This window comes from Oncorhynchus nerka, unplaced genomic scaffold (genome assembly GCF_034236695.1).
Source record: "Oncorhynchus nerka isolate Pitt River unplaced genomic scaffold, Oner_Uvic_2.0 unplaced_scaffold_1017, whole genome shotgun sequence".
Taxonomy (NCBI): domain Eukaryota; kingdom Metazoa; phylum Chordata; class Actinopteri; order Salmoniformes; family Salmonidae; genus Oncorhynchus; species Oncorhynchus nerka.
Genome location: NW_027040283.1, coordinates 132,651 through 151,922, shown reverse-complemented (window position 1 = coordinate 151,922; position 19,272 = coordinate 132,651). Strand labels below are relative to the sequence as shown.

At 46.2% G+C, this 19,272-nt stretch overlaps 1 long non-coding RNA gene across 2 annotated transcripts in view; it reads right to left on the bottom strand.

Moving 5' to 3' along the window:
• LOC135570225 (uncharacterized) overlaps positions 1 to 19,013 on the bottom strand; it is an 88,936-nt gene extending 69,923 nt beyond the window's left edge. The window contains exons 1-2 of one of the 2 annotated variants that reach the window (XR_010463459.1): positions 18,901 to 19,013; positions 8,660 to 8,689 (exon numbers count right to left, since the gene is read on the bottom strand). This is a non-coding gene — a long non-coding RNA (uncharacterized LOC135570225). The remainder of the gene's footprint in view (positions 1 to 8,659; positions 8,690 to 18,900) is intronic. The other variant, XR_010463460.1, reaches the window with a different exon arrangement.
• Between the last annotated feature and the right edge of the window lie 259 nt (positions 19,014 to 19,272).

Below are 19,272 nucleotides of genomic sequence, written 5' to 3'. Positions count from 1 at the left end.
GGATAAGCTTGAGAGCAGGCATATTTATTTCATTTCATTTGCGATTTTTAGAAATCGCTAACGTTGCGTTATGGTAATGAGCTTGAGGCTGTAGTAACGATACCGCATGCGGGATGGGGCGGACTATGAGGCTAAAAAGGTCACATAGCTTGAGAGAGAGAGGATCTATTACATAAAGTTATCACAGATGCACACTATGTAAAACACATTATATTAATAATTCCCTAAAAATTGGATGTCATTGTCTCTCATAACTGTTGCAATACAAAACTTTGAAACATTGTTAAATATTTGTTACTTTGGTATGTATTGAGTGAAATGTTATACATATTGAAAGAGAATGTGCAATATTACACAATTAAATAATAGATCATCTCTCACACACACAAACGTGGCTTCATCGTTGTTCACAGTTTATTATCGTAGTTTCTCACCATTTTTAATTATCGCTTATAATCATAGTTTGAACATAGTTGGCCATAGTTTCCAATCATAGTTTCCAATCATAGTTTCTAATCATAGTTTCCAATCATAGTTTCTAATCATAGTTTCTAATCATAGTTTCTAATCATAGTTGATAAATGTACTTTCTAATTGTATTTTCTAGTCTGAGAAGTTTTGGTACAATAATATAGTCAAATACAACCTAACAGGCCAGAAGCAATTGTTTGTCCCTGTAGTTTTGAATTTTTCCCTGTCAGAAAATTGTTGAGAGGCTAAGAGAGAATGACATTTGGCGGTGATCTTCCCAGGATGTCAACATTCCGTTATCTTCTGTTGGAGAGGGGAGGTTCCATTCAGGATGTCAACATTCCGTTATCTTCTGTTGGAGAGGGGAGGTTCCATTCAGGATGTCAACATTCCGTTATCTTCTGTTGGAGAGGGGAGGTTCCATTCAGGATGTCAACATTCCGTTATCTTCTGTTGGAGAGGGGAGGTTCCATTCAGGATGTCAACATTCCGTTATCTTCTGTTGGAGAGGGGTGGTTCCATTCAGGATGTCAACATTCCGTTATCTTCTGTTGGAGAGGGGTGGTTCCATTCAGTGAGCTGGAGCCTTTGATTGGCCCTGCCTCTGGGAGACTGTCAGATATGGTCAAAATATCTGTAAGATATACCTGTCAAATATTTTAGCTACATACTTCTATTTGGAGAGTTTTGTTTTTTTACCATTCAGGGATCTACTATCAAACAGTCATGAAATCATAAATAAATGAATGTGTACACTACAGTATGTGAATTTGATGGACTTTCTAACTTTAAAGGGCCAAGGACCAAAGTACAAATGAAGTCCCTGCTCAGCCCTGGTCCTTTCATTCTGTAAATTCTGGTCCCTCTAGGTTTCTTCTTAGGTTTCTGGCCTTTCTAGGGAGTTTTTCCTAGCCACCGTGCTTCTACACCTGCATTGCTTGCTGTTTGGGGTTTTAGGCTGGGTTACTGCACAGCACTTTGAGATATCAGCTGATGTACGAAGGACTTTATAAATACATTTGATTTGAATCAATGCATTGTCTGTTGTCTTTTTTCATAGCCTGAGAGAGAGAGAGAGAGAGAGAGAGAGAAACCCTACTACACTAACTGATACATGTAGATGTTTGGTACCAGAGGTAGATACTGCTTGGTGATGTACTTTAAACTGGTGTGAGGTAGTCTGTCCAAGAGGGGAATCACACAGACTGATCTCAGTTAATTCATACTGTATGTTGTAGTCTGTCTAATAATTAAATCACACCAGACTGACAGCCTGTAATTTTATTAAAAGCATCCAGTTGATTACATGGCAGTTTAGAGAGCAACATCATGACAATAATCTACCTCATAATCAATATAACATTTATAATCAATAACATCATTATCTCTATACTACTAACAACATAACACTAATCTACATCATAATCAATATCATAACATTTATAATCAATAACATCATTATCTCTATACTACTAACAACATAACACTAATCTACATCATAATCAATATCATAACATTTATAATCAATAACATCATTATCTCTATACTACTAACAACATAACACTAATCTACATCATAATCAATATCATAACATTTATAATCAATAACATCATCATCTCTATACTACTAACAACATAACACTAATCTACATCATAATCAATATCATAACGTTTATAATCAATAACATCATTATCTCTATACTACTAACAACATAACACTAATCTACATCATAATCAATATCATAACGTTTATAATCAATAACATCATTATCTCTATACTACTAACAACATAACACTAAACTACATCATAATCAATATCATAACATTTATAATCAATAACATCATGAGAGGTAAACAACAACAAACCCCTTTATTAAAAAATGTTTCAAAATACAAAGAATGAACAGATGATTATAATAATACCTGGACTAATAATGGAAACACTTCAAGATAAAGAATCTAAGAGACACTAAATAAGATAAAGAATCTAAGAGACACTAAATAAGATAAAGAATCTAAGAGACACTAAATAAGATAAAGAATCTAAGAGACACTAAATAAGATAAAGAATCTAAGAGACACTAAATAAGATAAAGACATGAAGACAAAAGCAAAAATCAATACATTCTGGACACAAAACAGACGTAATTGAGATCTCTCTTAAAATAATTAAAGCCACATGTTACCCAGAACCCCATGTTACCCAAACCCCATGTTACCCCCATGTTACCCAAACCCCATGTTACCCAAACCCCATGTTACCCCCATGTTACCCAAACCCCATGTTACCCCCATGTTACCCAAACCCCATGTTACCCAAACCCCATGTTACCAAAACCACATGTTACCCAAAACCCCATGTTACCAAAACCCCATGTTACCCAAAACCCCATGTTACCCAAAACCCCATGTTACCCAAACCCCATGTTACCCAAAACCCCATGTTTCTCTGGTGGTAAAAACCAAACTAAATGAATAATGGTGGTTGCAGTCACTACTTTTAGATTTCTTCCAAGGTTCTAGAAAGATAAACTAATTCTGAACTTGTTATTAAAATTAGAACCACTTCAGGTTTATCACCACATTTTAAACACCAGTACACAGCTGACCATCGACTTAAAACACAAAACTGACCTAAGATCAGCATGTAGGGTCAGCTTCATTCTACTCCTACTCCGTCCCCTGGGCTGCTCTCTCCTCTCCCGGTCCAGCTTCAGCTCTGGAGCTCAGAGAGACCATCTCCATGGCATTGACATAAAGATCCATGCTGCTCACCCTGTTCACTCTCTTCTGCCTCCTGGTGGGCTAGGGAGACACAGCACCAACAGTCAGACATTTACTCTCTAGTATCTCCATTCTCCCTCTCCCCCTCACCCTCTCCCTCTAGTTTAAATGACTTGTAACGTCCGAGTAAATGTCTTTACCTTGTAGTACAGGTAGGAGGTGGTGATGGCTGTCAGTAGGATCAGCAGCACTACAACGTGTCTGATGATGAAGGCTGGCAGAGGAGAGGCTGCAAACAGAAACACCTTTGATGAGGGGACTGATCATCATCACATAGATCTGTGGGAAATCTGTCAATGACAAAGTTATAAGTCTGGTTCCTGTTCAGTTACCTGTGATGGCAAGGGGGAGGAGCTCACTCTCAGAGGAGAAGTTATGAGAGAAAACATAATTGTCATAAACACAGCTGTAGTTCCCTTGGTGGGAGTCATCTGCAGCAGGGAAGAGGAAGGCAGCAGAGTGATTGACAGCTGGCTGGATCTGGGTTCTGTTGGAGCCGGTGAACGTGAGGAGGAAGGAGCCTCCTGGGTACTGTGGCTGAGTGGAGCAGGTGATGGTGAAGTTGTAGCCCCTGAACATCTCAGGCCCCTGGTGGCCCCTGAAGACCCCTCCCATTGGGTCAGTCAGGAAGATATCAGGCTGGACCAGAAGATCTGTAACAATAAAAGAGAACAAGAAAAACCTCTTCAACTAGTTTCCTATAGATATGACAATAACATCAGCATGTAACAGTGCCAGCCACCCTCCCTCACAGGGCAACATGAGTAGTGGGCCTACAGTCACTGAGACAACATATGTTGATATCAGGCTGAAGCATGACATCTGGAACTAGAGGAGAGAAAAAGAAAACGTAGCTCCTCAACTACTTTCCTCATTTAGATGTGACAATAACATGACATGTGACAGCGGTAGTGAGTAGAGACGTTCACTGAGATAACACTCAACTACAAAGCATTCTGGGATATTTAAGTTGTATTTGATTCCTACTTGACTGAGTGATCTATTTAGTAAAGCAGACTGACAGGTTAAACAGTCATCATGAGAGGTGCAGAGGAAGTTGTATGAATGAAGGAAATCAGTTGAATGTAATTATAATCTATTGTTATTACCTGAGCAGATCACTGTGAGTCCAGGAAGTAGATCATACATTCTATAACAATCCCTCAGTGAAGGCTCAGATCCAGAACATATAATGTTTTTCCCTCTAGTGGTGTTTCCAGGTAGTACTGAAACAGTGGAGCCACAACCCAGCTGTCTACACACTACTGCAGCTACATCCCTCTGGTCCCTGTCATCAGCTCCCACAGTCCTCCACTCTCCCTGGTCGTACCACTCCACTCCACCAGCACAGCGACTGCCTCCTCCCACCAGCCTCACATCATCAGGCTCTGAGAAAAGAAAAGAGAGAGACAGTAATCTTACTATTTTCTCACTAAAACCCACCTATATTGTCTCTCATATTCTTCACTCCAGGTGAGAAACAATGTTGATTGAGTGACAAACTGTTTCTTACCTGAGCAGGTGAGTCCAACAGCATTACCAGGTAGGCAGGTGTTGTTTTTTCTGTCTGAGGTGTCACAGTCCAGGAGAAGGGACTCTTTGCCTTTACACTGGAACTCTTTATCCCAGGTCTGACCCCCACCTTCTCCATAGAGCCCCCCCTGTAGAGCAGCAGGAGCCCCACAGCCAAACTCCCTACAGACTACCTCTGCATCCTGCCGGTCAAAGTCAGCTTCACACACTGAGGCCCAGGACTGATTGGACTTCACCTCCACTCTCCCAGAGCAGAGACCAGCTCCATCCACAAGCCGCACAGACTCTGGAGAAAAAGAGTTGGTTGAACATTCAATCAGTTTTGTTCATGACACTGTCAAGGACTAAACACAAATATGTTGGATAAAAGATAGTAGTTTGCTATGTTTGATACTGTAAGAGGTAGAAATGGGTTCTTCGTCACTCAGGATAGGGTTGGGAATAATGCAGGCAGGAGACAGGAATAAGTTCACTTCACTGTTCACACACAGCTTAACTACAAGGTCTGATTCATTATGCCACGGTCAAGATTGGCTGGGCCAATAGTGGAAAAGGTTACTGGTTATAATGACATCACTGGTGAGAACTCGGTGATAAAAATATATTCTCTCTCGCATCTCTCTGTCTTCCTCTCCTCCTCCCTCATTCTCTTTGTGACAGTGGTATTGAGTAGAGACATTCACTGAGATAACACTCAAATGCAAATGCATTCTGGGATACAGTTGTATTTGATTCTTTTGACTGAGTGATTATTTAGTAGCAGACTCCAAGTTAAACAGTCATCATGAGAGGTGGAGGATGTTGACTCCGCTGAATGAAGGAAATCAGTTGAATATGGGGGGCGAAAGCAATTATAATATGTTGTTATTACCTGAGCAGATCACTGTGAGTCCAGGAAGGAGATCATGCGTTGGGTGTATACACTCCCTCAGTGAAGAAACAGACCCATCACAGGAAACTCCAAACCCTCTAGTGGTGTCAACTCCAGTGGAGGTGCTGAAACAGTGGAGCCACAACCCAGCTGAACACACTACTGCAGCTACATCCCTCTGCTCCCAGTCCTCAGCCCACAGTCCTCCACTCTCCCTGGTGACAAGTGCCTCCACCAGCACAGCGACTGCCTCCTCCCACCAGCCTCACATAATCAGGCTCTGAGAAAAGAAAAGAGAGAGACAGTAATCTTACTATTTTCTCACTAACACACCTATATTGTCTCTCATATTCTTCACTCCAGGTGAGAAACAATGTTGATTGAGTGACAAACTGTTTCTTACCTGAGCAGGTGAGTCCAACAGCATTACCAGGTAGGCAGGTGTTGTTCTCTCTGTCTGAGGTGTCACAGTCCAGGAGAAGGGACTCTTTGCCTTTACACTGGAACTCTTTATCCCAGGTCTGACCCTCACCTCCTCCATAGAGCCCCCCCTGTAGAGCTGCAGGAGCCCCACAGCCAAGCTCCCCACAGACTACCTCTGCATCCTGCCGGTCAAAGTCAGCTTCACACACTGAGGCCCAGGACTGATTGGACTTCACCTCCACTCTCCCAGAGCAGAGACCAGCTCCATCCACAAGCCGCACAGACTCTGGAGAAAAAGAGTTGGTTGAACATTCAAACAGTTTTGTTGATGACACTGTCAAGGACTAAACACAAATATGTTGGATAAAAGATTGTAGTTTGCTATGTTTGATACTGTAAGAGGTAGAAATGGGTTCTTAGTCACTCAGGATCGGGTTGGGAATAATGCAGGCAGGAGACAGGAATAAGTTCACTTCACTTTATAGAAAATAAACAGCTGGACATCCATCAGGCAGCTTCACTTCAGTACCATCTGATCTACAAGGTCTGATGCTGTATGTCAGGGTCAGGATGGGCCAAGAGTAGAAAAGGTTACTGGTTATTATGACATCACTGGTGAGAAGTCAGTGATGAAAATATATTTGATCTCTCCCATATCTCCCTCTTCCTCTCCTCCTCCATCATTCTCTCTTTGTGACAGTGGTAGTGAGTAGAGACGTTCACTGAGATAACACTCAACTACAAAGCATTCTGGGATATTTAAGTTGTATTTGATTCCTACTTGACTGAGTGATTTATTTTGTAAAGCAGACTGACAAGTTAAACAGTCATCATGAGAGGTGCAGAGGAAGTTGTATGAATGAAGGAAATCAGTTGAATGTAATTATAATATATTGTTATGACCTGAGCAGATCACTGTGAGTCCAGGACGGAGATCATACGATCTTCTACACTTCCTCAGTGAAGACTCAGACCAAGAACAGGAAACTCCAAACCCTCTAGTGGTGTATCCAGGTAGTGCTGAAACAGTGGAACCACAACCCAGCTGTCTACACACTACTGCAGCTACATCCTCCTGGTCCCAGTCAGTTCCCACAGTCCTCCACTCTCCCTGGTCGTACCACTCCACTCCACCAGCACAGCGACTGCCTCCTCCCACCAGCCTCACATCATCAGGCTCTGAGAAAAGAAAAGAGAGAGACAGTAATCTTACTATTTTCTCACTAAAACACACCTATATTGTCTCTCATATTCTTCACTCCAGGTGAGAAACAATGTTGACTGAGTGACAAACTGTTTCTTACCTGAGCAGGTGAGTCCAACAGCATTACCAGGTAGGCAGGTGTTGTTCTCTCTGTCTGAGGTGTCACAGTCCAGGAGAAGGGACTCTTTGCCTTTACACTGGAACTCTTTATCCCAGGTCTGACCCTCACCTTCTCCATAGAGCCCCCCCTGTAGAGCTGCAGGAGCCCCACAGCCAACATCCCTACAGACTACCTCTGCATCCTGCCGGTCAAAGTCAGCTTCACACACTGAGGCCCAGGACTGATTGGACTTCACCTCCACTCTCCCAGAGCAGAGACCAGCTCCATCCACAAGCCGCACAGACTCTGGAGAAAAAGAGTTGGTTGAACATTCAATCAGTTTTGTTGATGACACTGTCAAGGACTAAACACAAATATGTTGGATAAAAGATTGTAGTTTGCTATGTTTGATACTGTAAGAGGTAGAAAGGGGTTCTTAGTCACTCAGGATCGGGTTGGGAATAATGCAGGCAGGAGACAGGAATAAGTTCACTTCACTTTATAGAAAATAAACAGCTGGACATCCATCAGGCAGCTTCACTTCAGTACCATCTGATCTACAATGATCTGCCCATGAACATCTCCCATAAACCAATATGACAAACACAAATATAATGTTTAAATACATCTGACATCTCTCCCTCTATTTAAATGAAATAAAAACACATAAAACATGATACATGGTAATATTATATAATGTATAAATAAATCTCTCAATATGACCAGTCTCTTACCTGAACAGATCACATGACGATAATATCCACCATAACAGCCACCAGGTCTTTCTATGATGTCACACTGTCTAATAGAAGACTCATCTCCACGACAACCATATAGTGTGACTCCTCTTCTTCCATCTTCAATCAGAGGTCCTCTAGATTCAGTTACAGGATTCCCACAATCCATCTCTCTACACACAACCTTAGTCTCTCTCATCATGCTCCACCACCTATTGCATAGACCTGTCCACTCTCCTTCATATAAGACTTCCGCTGTCCCAGAACAGGAAGTGGTCCCATTCACCAGTCTGACTGAGTCTTCAGCTGTAAACAGCAGAGAGGAAAACACAGTGGTGAGGACAGATGATGACAGTGATTCTGTTATTCTAACAGCAGTGATGCTTTGTGGTTGACAAGTATTAGTAGTTCCATAAAACACTACTTGTTATTGGGGTTTAGAATGGTTTGTATGGACACATGAATTTCTCCATGTGGGATAATAAAGTTGACTAATATTGAACTGCTATAATCACTGTAGATTTATACTCTACCTACCTGGTGGACTGACGCTTTGAGCCTGGAGATCTGAGGAGAAAGGGAGGAATCAGAGACAGAGAGAGACAGAGACAGAGGAGAAAGGGAGGAATCAGAGGAAGAGAGAGACAGAGAGAGACAGAGGTTAAATGAACATCAACATGACCTTTCATGATGTGATGGGGAAGACAGGCTTATCGTTGGTATGGTGCAACAACACCCATGTGTACATACACTATATATACAAAAGTATGTGAACACCCCTTCAAATTAGTGTACTCTATTTCAGCTACACCCCTTCCTGACAGATGTATAAAATCAAGCACTCAGCCATGCAATCTCCATAGACAAACATTGTCAATAGAATTGAGTTAATGAACTCCCCCTCTCTTCTCCTCTCCTATCCTCTCCTCCCACCTCTACTCTTCTCCCTCTCCTCTCCTCTTCACCCTCTCTCCTCCTCTTCAACCCCTTTTTCTCCTCTTCTCCCCCTTCTCTTCTCCTCATCTCCCCTCCTCTCCTCTTCAACCCTCTCCTCTTCACCCACCCCCTCTTCTTCCCCCTTCCCCTCTCCTCTTCTCCCTCTCCCTCTCCCCTCCCTCTCCACTCCTCGCCCCTCTCCCTCCCCTCTCCTCCCACCTCTACTCTTCTCCCTCTCTCTCCTCCTCTTCTCCCTCTCCTCTTCGCCCCCTCTCTCCTCCTCTTCAACCCCTCTCTCCCCTCTTCTCCCTCTCCCTCCGCCCCCTCTCTCCTCCTCTTCAACCCCTCTCTCCTCCTCTTCTCCCCTCTCTTCTACTCTCCTCTCCTTGCCCTCTCCTACCCTCTCCTCCCACCTCTACTCTTCTCCCCTCTCCTCCTCTCTTCAACCCCCTCTCTTCTCCTCTTCTCCCCCTCTCTTCTCCTCTCCTACCCTCTACTCCCTTCTCCCCTCCTCTTCTCCTCATTCTCCTACCTCTCCTCTCCCCTTCTCCCCCTCTTCTCCTCTCTCCCTCCCTCCTCCCTCTCCTCTCCTCGCCCCTCTCCTCCACTCTCCTCCCACCTCTACTACTCTCCCCTCTTCTCCTCTTCTCCCCTCCTTCTCCTCTCCTCGCCCATCTCCTACCCTCTCCTCCCACCTCTATTCTTCTCCCTTCTCTTCTCCCCTCCTCTTCTCCTCTTCTCCCCCTCTCCTCGCCCCTCTCCTACCCTCTCCTCCCACCTCTATTCTTCTCCCTTCTTCTCCGCTCCTCTTCTCCTCTTCTCCCCCTCTCCTCTCCTCTTCAACCCCTCTCTTCTCGTCTCCTACCCTCTCCTCCCACCTCTACTCTTCTCCCCTCTTCTCCCCCTCTCCTCTCCTCTTCAACCCCTCTCTTCTCCTCTTCTCTCCATCTCTTCTCCTCTCCTACCCTCTCCCCTCTCTACTCCTCTCTCCCTTCTCTTCACCCACCCCCTCTTCTCCCCACTCTCCTCTTCACCCACCCACTCTCTCCCCCTCTCCACTTCACCCACCCCCTCTTCTCCCCTGTACTCTTCACCCACCCCCTCTTCTCCCCCTTCTCCCCTCCTCATTCTCCTACCTCTTCTCCCCTTCTCCCCCTCTCCTCTCCTCGCCCCCTCTCTCCACTCTCCTCCCACCTCTACTACTCTCCCCTCTTCTCCTCTTTCTCCCCACTCTTCTCCCCTCCTCTTCTCCTCTCCTCTCCTCGCCCCTCTCCTACCCTCTCCTCCCACCTCTATTCTTCTCCCTTCTCTTCTCCCCTCCTCTTCTCCTCTTCTCCCCCTCTCCTCGCCCCCTCTCCTACCCTCTCCTCCCACCTCTATTATTCTCCCTTCTCTTCTCCCCCTCTCCCTCCTCTTCAACCCCTCTCTTCTCATCTCCTACCCTCCTCCCACCTCTACTCTCCCCCTCTCCTCTTCTCCCCCCTCTCCTCTTCTCCCCTTCTCCCCATTCTCCTACCTCTCTTCTCCCTTCTCCCTCCTCTACTACTCTCCCTCTCTTCTCCTCTTCTCCCCTTCTCCCCCACTCTTCTCCTCTTCTCCCCTTCCTCCCTCTCCTCTCCTCTCCCTCCCCTCTCCTCTCCTCCCCACCTCTATTCTTCTCCCCCTTTCTCTTCATCTTCCCCTCTCCTCTTCTCCCCCCTCTCCTCTTCTCCCCTTCCTCCGTTTACCACCTCTCTTCTCCTCAACTCCCCCCTTCTCTCCTCTCTTCTCCTCTTCTCCCCAATTCTACCCCTCCCTTCTCCCCTTCTCACCCCTCTGCTCTTCTCCCCTCTCCATTTCTCCTCCCTGCTCCCACTCTCTTCTCCACCTCTCTTCTCCCTCCCCTCTCCTCTTCTCCACCTCTCTTCTCTCTTCTCCACCTCTCTTCCCCTCCCTTCCTCTTCTCCCCTCTCCTCTTCTCTTCTCTTCTCCACCCTCTTCTCCCCCTCCCCTCTCCTCTTCTCCCCCTCTCCTCTTCTCTTCTCCACCTCTTCCCCTCACCCTCTCACCCCTCTGCTCTCCCTCTCTCTCTTCCCCTCTCTCTCCTCTTCTCCCCCTTACCCTTATCCTCTTCTCTCTCTCGCCTTCTCCCCTCCTCTCTTCTTGTCTTCTTCACCTCCCTCTTCTCCTCCCCTCTACTCTTCTCCCCTCTACTCTTCTCACCTCCCCTCTCTTCTCCTCTTCTCTCCCTTTCCTCTTCTCCCCTTTCTCCCTCTCTGTTCTCCTCTTCTCCCTCTCTGTTCTCCTCTTCTCCCTCTCTGTTCTCCTCTTCTCTCCCTTTCCTCTTCTCCCCTCTTCTCCCTCTCTGTTCTCCTCTTCTCCTCTCTGTTCTACTCTTCTCCCTCTACTCTTCTCCCCCTCTCTCTTCTCCTATTCTGCCCCTATCCCCCCTTATCTCCCCTCTCCTCTTCTCCCCTTTCCTCGTCACCCCCTCTCTCCTCTCTTCTCCTCTCCTCTCTTCTCCTCTCTCCTCCCCTTCTCCTCAGACTGCTCTACTCCCCCACTTCTCCTCTCCTCCCCTCTCCTCTCCATTTCATTCTGTACTCCAACATCTGCATGGTATTCAAGATAACACACAACATTTCAGCACCAAATTTGTTTTCATCAACCTCAGACTTAAATATCAGTGTTCCAAGAACCTCCACCAGGGGAACTATAGACTCCTCAAACGGTCCACCACCTTCTCCCAAACTGCCTTCTCTCACAAACCAATAAAGACATGGAATGGCCTCACCTCAACATGGATCTAGTCCAATCAGACGTGTCTCACCTCAACATGGATCTAGTCCAATCAGACGTGCCTCACCTCAACATGGATCTAGTCCAATCAGACGTGTCTCACCTCAACATGGATCTAGTCCAATCAGACGTGTCTCACCTCAACATGGATCTAGTCCAATCAGACGTGTCTCACCTCAACATGGATCTAGTCCAATCAGACGCGTCTCACCTCAACATGGATCTAGTCCAATCAGATGTGCCTCACCTCAACATGGATCTAGTCCAATCAGATGTGTCTCACCTCAACATGGATCTAGTCCAATCAGACGTGTCTCACCTCAACATGGATCTAGTCCAATCAGATGTGTTCACACTGATATTGATCTAATAGGCAACAGTGATTTTTTTAATGACACAGAATAAACACTAAAAAGCGCATTACATTTAAATAGCTGTAATAACTTAGCTCTGTACACTATTCTGATTAGATGCTATTTAATGCTGAGTTTGGACACAGGTTTCTATAGGAACACTAAGACACCTGGACCACATATTGAGATGTGCCTTTAGTTAAGTAAATCAGTTGTTACATAAGGTGACAGTTGTAGGTGTCACGACTTCCGCCGAAGTCGGTCCCTGTCCTTGTTCTGGCGGTGAAGAAGGATGGCGGTCTGCGCCTGCATTGACTATCAAGGTATCAACAAATCACTGTGAGGTACAGCTACCTGCTGCCTCTCATATCCAGTGCGATAGAGTCAATGCACAGGGCTTCTTCACAAAATTGGATCTCAGGAGCGCTTACAACCTGGTGCGTATCCGGGAGGGGGACGAGTGGAAGACGTCATTTAGTACCACCTCAGGGCACTATGAGTACCTTGTCATGCCGTACGGGTTGATGTCTTCCAGGCCTTTGTAGACGAGATTTTCCGGGATTTTCTTTGGTCAGGTAGCCAACTACTACCGGAGGTTTATCTGGGGCTTTGGTCAGGTAGCCAACTACTACCGGAGGTTTATCGGGGGCTTTGGTCAGGTAGCGACTCCCATTACCTCACTGCTGAAGGGGGGGCCGGTGCGACTGCAGTGGACGGCTGAGGCGGACAGGGCTTTTGGTCACCTGAGGGCTCTGTTTACCCTCGGCTCCCTGCTGGGATCTGGGTGAGGAGCCGTGCTCTCTCAGCGCTCGGGTACGCCACTAAAGGTCTACCCCTGTGCTTTCTTTTCGAAGAAGCTCAGCCCGGCGGAGCGAAACTAAGATGTGGGGGACCGGGAGACTGAACCCTCGCCAGGCAAGGTGAAGACTGAACCCTCGCCAGGCAAGGTGGGGACTGAACCCTCGCCAGGCAAGGTGGAGACTGAACCCTCGCCAGGCAAGGTGGAGACTGAACCCTCGCCAGGCAAGGTGGGGGACTGAACCCGCCAGGCAAGGTGGAGACTGAACCCTCGCCAGGCAAGGTGGGGACTGAACCCTCGCCAGGCAAGGTGGAGACTGAACCCTCGCCAGGCAAGGTGGAGACTGAACCCTCGCCAGGCAAGGTGGAGACTGAACCCTCGCCAGGCAAGGTGGAGACTGAACCCTCGCCAGGCAAGGTGGAGACTGAACCCTCGCCAGGCAAGGTGGAGACTGAACCCTCGCCAGGCAAGGTGGAGACTGAACCCTCGCCAGGCAAGGTGGGCCATGTTGTTTTTTACCCTTTTTGTTTTCACTGTCCTACAGACCAGTTTCCCAGAACGCTAAGGCAGACACACTGTCCTACAGACCAGGTTCCCAGAACGCTAAGGCAGACGCACTGTCCTACAGACCAGGTTCCCAGAACGCTAAGGCAGACGCACTGTCCTACAGACCAGGTTCCAAGAATGCTAAGACAGACACACTGTCCTACAGACCAGGTTCCCAGAACGCTAAGGCAGACGCACTGTCCTACAGACCAGGTTCCCAGAACGCTAAGGCAGACGCACTGTCCTACAGACCAGGTTCCCAGAACGCTAAGACAGACACACTGTCCTACAGACCAGGTTCTGAGAACGCTAAGGCAGACGCACTGTCCTACAGACCAGGTTCCCAGAACGCTAAGGCAGACGCACTGTCCTACAGACCAGGTTCCCAGAACGCTAAGGCAGACACACTGTCCTACAGACCAGGTTCCCAGAACGCTAAGGCAGACACACTGTCCTACAGACCAGGTTCCCAGAACGCTAAGGCAGACACACTGTCCTACAGACCAGGTTCCCAGAACGCTAAGGCAGACACACTGTCCCGGATGTATGACACAGAGGAGCGGTCCATAGATCACACTCCCGAACTTCCGGCCTCTTGCCTGGTGGCACCGGTAGTGTGGGAGCTGAACGCGGACATCGAGCGGCGTTACGTACAGAGCCCACTCCCCTCCACCTGCCCAGAGGGACGTTACAGCCCTTACCTTCCACAATGACCTTGGTTGCACCTTTCTGTGGACTTCCTCAAGGATCTTCCTCCCTCACGATCCTGGTCATTGTGGATCTGTTCTCTAAGTCCTGCGGTCTCCTTCCTTTGCCCGATCTCCCTACGGCCCTACAGACTGAGGAGGCCATGTTTACACATGTCTTATAGGCACTATGGGGTGCCAGAGGATAGAGTGTCTGATCGAGGTCCCCAGTTCACGTCAAGGGTCTGGAGGGCGTTCATGGAACGTCTGGGTCTCGGTCAGCCTTACCTCTGGTTTTCACCTCCGCCATCGGGTTTTCACCGGTCTGGCACTCGACCCGAAACCTGCCCCTCCGCCTGCCCTGCCGGAAGCTGGGCCCGCGGTTCAAAGTCCTGAGGAGACTGAACGAGGTTTGCTTCAGGTTACAGCTTCCCCCCGATTACCGTATTAACCCCTCGTTCCATGTGTCTCTCCTCAGGCCGGTGGTGGCTGGTCCACTCCAGGAGTCTGAGGTGCAGGTGGTTCCTCCACCCCCTCTGGACATCGAGGGGGCACCGGTTTATGCTTTTCGAGCCATACTGGACTCGAGGCGTCGGGCGAAAATCCTTCAGTACCTTGTGGAGTGGGAGGGGTACGGTCCGGAGGAGAGATGCTGGGTGCCGGTGGAGGACGTTTTGGACCCTCCGTTGCTGCGGGAGTTCCACCATCTCCATCCGGATCGCCCTGCGTGTCAAGGGGGGGTACTGTTACAACTTCCACATAAGTCGGTCCCGCTCCTTGTTCGGGCAGCGACGTCACCGGCCTTCTAGCCTTCGCCACCGGCCTTCTAGCCATCGCCACCGGCCTTCTATCCTTCGCCACTGTCCTTTTGGCCTTCGCCACCGGCCTTGTGGCCTTCGCCACCGGCCTTTTCGCCACCGTCCTTTGGCCTTCGCCACCGGCCTTGTAGCCATCGCCACCGGCCTTCTAGCCATCGCCACCGGCCTTCTAGCCATCGCTGATCCATTTTTCATTTTCCATTTGTTTTGTCTTTGTTTTACACGCCTGGTTCCAATTCCAAATGACATGTTCATTATTTAACCCTCTGTTTTCCCCATGGTTTTTGTGCGGGATTGTTTTATGTATGTTTGGTCTGTTACTGTGGGCTCGGTATTTACGACACGTTATTGGAATATTTGAGTAAAGTTACATGTGTTACTCATCTCTACTGTCCTGACTCCTCTGCACCAGCTACACCCAGAACATTACAGTAGGACTGTTAACAAAGTAGCTGAATTGTCAAAGACTGAGGTCACCCAAAGAAAAGTAATTCAGAACTTTCTCTGGTAAAGAATTACAAATCTACCACTTTCATATAAACCCCTCGATACACAGCAGAACATCTACACTGAATCCTTCCACCAAACATCCTGATCTGTTTTAATGAACACTTTTTATGACACTAAAATAACCTTCAACTACAGTATATATGAAGGGATGATTGTCATTGTTACATTATATAGGCTACAGGAAGTTATATTCTTCCATTGTAAATAACAGGTTCTCCCTCCATCTATAATCATCAGATCTGCTTGCAGATGAACAGAATGTCTTGGAAAGACAGACCTTTAGACCTCATAGTTCTGTCCAATATATTGTGGATTTTTTTCATATTTATTCTTTCCTTACAAGTTGGGATTTAAATTGATGGACACGCCATGATGTCTCAGTGAAAAATGTATAACGTAGTATCTAGCATTTCCATTACTATTTATCTAGCATACACACTCACACTCTTTCAAACATTATTATTTGGGAAAGTTATCAGGGGTAGTAACTAGCATAACTTATTTGACTATTTCTTTCACACACACCTCATTGGCTAGGTTAGCAAGCTAGCTAACTAGCCACATTTAGCACAAGCTCACGACTAAACTGACCTGGCGATCCTACTATCATGGACACTTGTCTCCAGGCAGCATGTTTGTGTTTATGTCCCTGTAGCTGTCAGCAGTTGTTTCAAAAAGACACGGTTTTGAGGAAACTGAGGAAATGATTCTCTCCTCCATGTGTCCAACCGCATACGACCACCTGCAAAAGGAACCTGCATCAGTATAGTTGCCTAGCTGTGTAAAAGGTACCTGCATCAGTATAGTTGCCTAGCTGTGTAAAAGGTGCCTGCATCAGTATAGTTGTCTAGCTGTGTAAAAGGTACCTGCATCAGTATAGTTGCCTAGCTGTGTAAAAGGTACCTGCATCAGTATAGTTGCCTAGCTGTGTAAAAGGTACCTGCATCAGTATAGTTGCCTAGCTGTGTAAAAGGTACCTGCATCAGTATAGTTGTCTAGCTGTGTAAAAGGTACCTGCATCAGTATAGTTGCCTAGCTGTGTAAAAGGTACCTGCATCAGTATAGTTGCCTAGCTGTGTAAAAGGTGCCTGCATCAGTATAGTTGTCAGCTGTGTAAAAGGTACCTGCATCAGTATAGTTGCCTAGCTGTGTAAAAGGTACCTGCATCAGTATAGTTGCCTAGCTGGGTAAAAGGTACCTGCATCAGTATAGTTGCCTAGCTGTGTAAAAGGTACCTGCATCAGTATAGTTGTCTAGCTGTGTAAAAGGTACCTGCATCAGTATAGTTGCCTAGCTGTGTAAAAGGTACCTGCATCAGTATAGTTGCCTAGCTGTGCAAAAGGTACCTGCATCAGTATAGTTTCTAGCTGTGTAAAAGGTACCTGCATCAGTATAGTTGCCTAGCTGTGTAAAAGGTACCTGCATCAGTATAGTTGCCTAGCTGTGTAAAAGGTACCTGCATCAGTATAGTTGCCTAGCTGTGTAAAAGGTACCTGCATCAGTATAGTTGCCTAGCTGTGTAAAAGGTACCTGCATCAGTATAGTTGCCTTGCTGTGTAAAAGGTACCTGCATCAGTATAGTTGCCTAGCTGTGTAAAAGGTACCTGCATCAGTATAGTTACCTAGCTGTGTAAAAGGTACCTGCATCAGTATAGTTGCCTTGCTGTGTAAAAGGTACCTGCATCAGTATAGTTGCCTAGCTGTGTAAAAGGAACCTGCATCAGTATAGTTGCCTAGCTGTGTAAAAGGTACCTGCATCAGTATAGTTACCTAGCTGTGTAAAAGGTACCTGCATCAGTATAGTTGCCTAGCTGTGTAAAAGGTACCTGCATCAGTATAGTTACCTAGCTGTGTAAAAGGTACCTGCATCAGTATAGTTGCCTAGCTGTGTAAAAGGTACCTGCATCAGTATAGTTACCTAGCTGTGTAAAAGGTACCTGCATCAGTATAGTTGCCTAGCTGTGTAAAAGGTACCTGCATCAGTATAGTTACCTAGCTGTGTAAAAGGTACCTGCATCAGTATAGTTGCCTAGCTGTGTAAAAGGTACCTGCATCAGTATAGTTGCCTAGCTGTGTAAAAGGAACCTGCATCAGTATAGTTGCCTAGCTGTGTAAAAGGTACCTGCATCAGTATAGTTGCCTAGCTGTGTTAAAGGTACCTGCATCAGTATAGTTGCCTAGCTGTGTAAAAGGTACCTGCATCAGTATAGTTGCCTAGCTGTGTTAAAGGTACCTGCATCAGTATAGTTGCCTAGCTGTGTAAAAGGGACCTGCATCAGTATAGTTGCCTAGCTGTGTAAAAGGTACCTGCATCAGTATAGTTGCCTAGCTGTGTAAAAGGTACCTGCATCAGTATGTGTAGAAATACAACTAAACCTAGGGTATGGCTAAATGGGGTGTGTAGAAATACAGATAAACCTAGGGTATGGCTAAATGGGGTGTGTAGAAATACAGATAAACCTAGGGTATGGCTAAATGGGGTGTGTAGAAATACAGATAAACCTAGGGTATGGCTAAATGGGATGTGTAGAAATACAGATAAACCTAGGGTATGGCTAAATGGGATGTGTAGAAATACAGATAAACCTAGGGTATGGCTAAATGGGGTGTGTAGAAATACAGATAAACCTAGGGTATGGCTAAATGGGGTGTGTAGAAATAGAGATAAACCTAGGGTATGGCTAAATGGGGTGTGTAGAAATACAGATAAACCTAGGGTATGGCTAAATGGGGTGTGTAGAAATAGAGATAAACCTAGGGTATGGCTAAATGGGATGTGTAGAAATACAGCTAAACCTAGGGTATGGCTAAATGGGGTGTGTAGAAATACAGATAAACCTAGGGTATGGCTAAATGGGGTGTGTAGAAATACAGCTAAACCTAGGGTATGGCTAAATGGGGTGTGTCGAATCCCTCCACCAGTTGAAGCTAATTTACTATAAACTCGAAAGTAGTATTTGGAGAACAGCAAAAACTAACAGAAATGCCCCCAGACATTCACTATTTAACTGTACTAGAATGCTTAAAAGGTCGCAAAATGTTTTATATCGGTTATCGGTATGGTTTCTTTTTGGAAAGGAAAATATTGGATATCGGTATCGGCCATAAATGTACTATCGGTGCTTCCCTAATAATAAGGTTGGTAACAAGATGGAAAATCGTTGAGGAAATCTGTTGCAGCTCAAATCGACTACAACATCCACAATGCAATGCTCTCTGTGTGGGCTGGCTGGCTAGCTAAATGTATCTACACACAATAATACCAAAGACAATATCAGCATGTGAAGTAGCTAACTAACTGTTAAATCACCTAAACAAACTGCACTATCAATTTAGGAGTCTCCAATCTCACCATGTTCAACCTGCAGATCGATGTGTCTCCCAGAGTGGAGTTTAAATCACAACGGCAGATATACTTTTGAGGAGATGGGAAACGTTGACGATGTTACGTCATTGGCCCACGCGGTGCATTCTGGGCGACGTGAGATGTGAGATAATTAACTTGCTGTCTGTAGGAACGTATAACTTTGGAATCGTGACAGAACGTACTTTTGATGAAAACAGGCAGAGTTTCTCGACATAAAGTACACTGACTTTGAGAAGGGATTACGTGATGATTGGTTTAGCAACCGCGTGACGCAGCATGACAACGTGAACATGATTGGTCGACAGTCTGCTGGGTGGGGTGTTATACGCAGATCTTTAGAAAAAGAAGGATCATTTG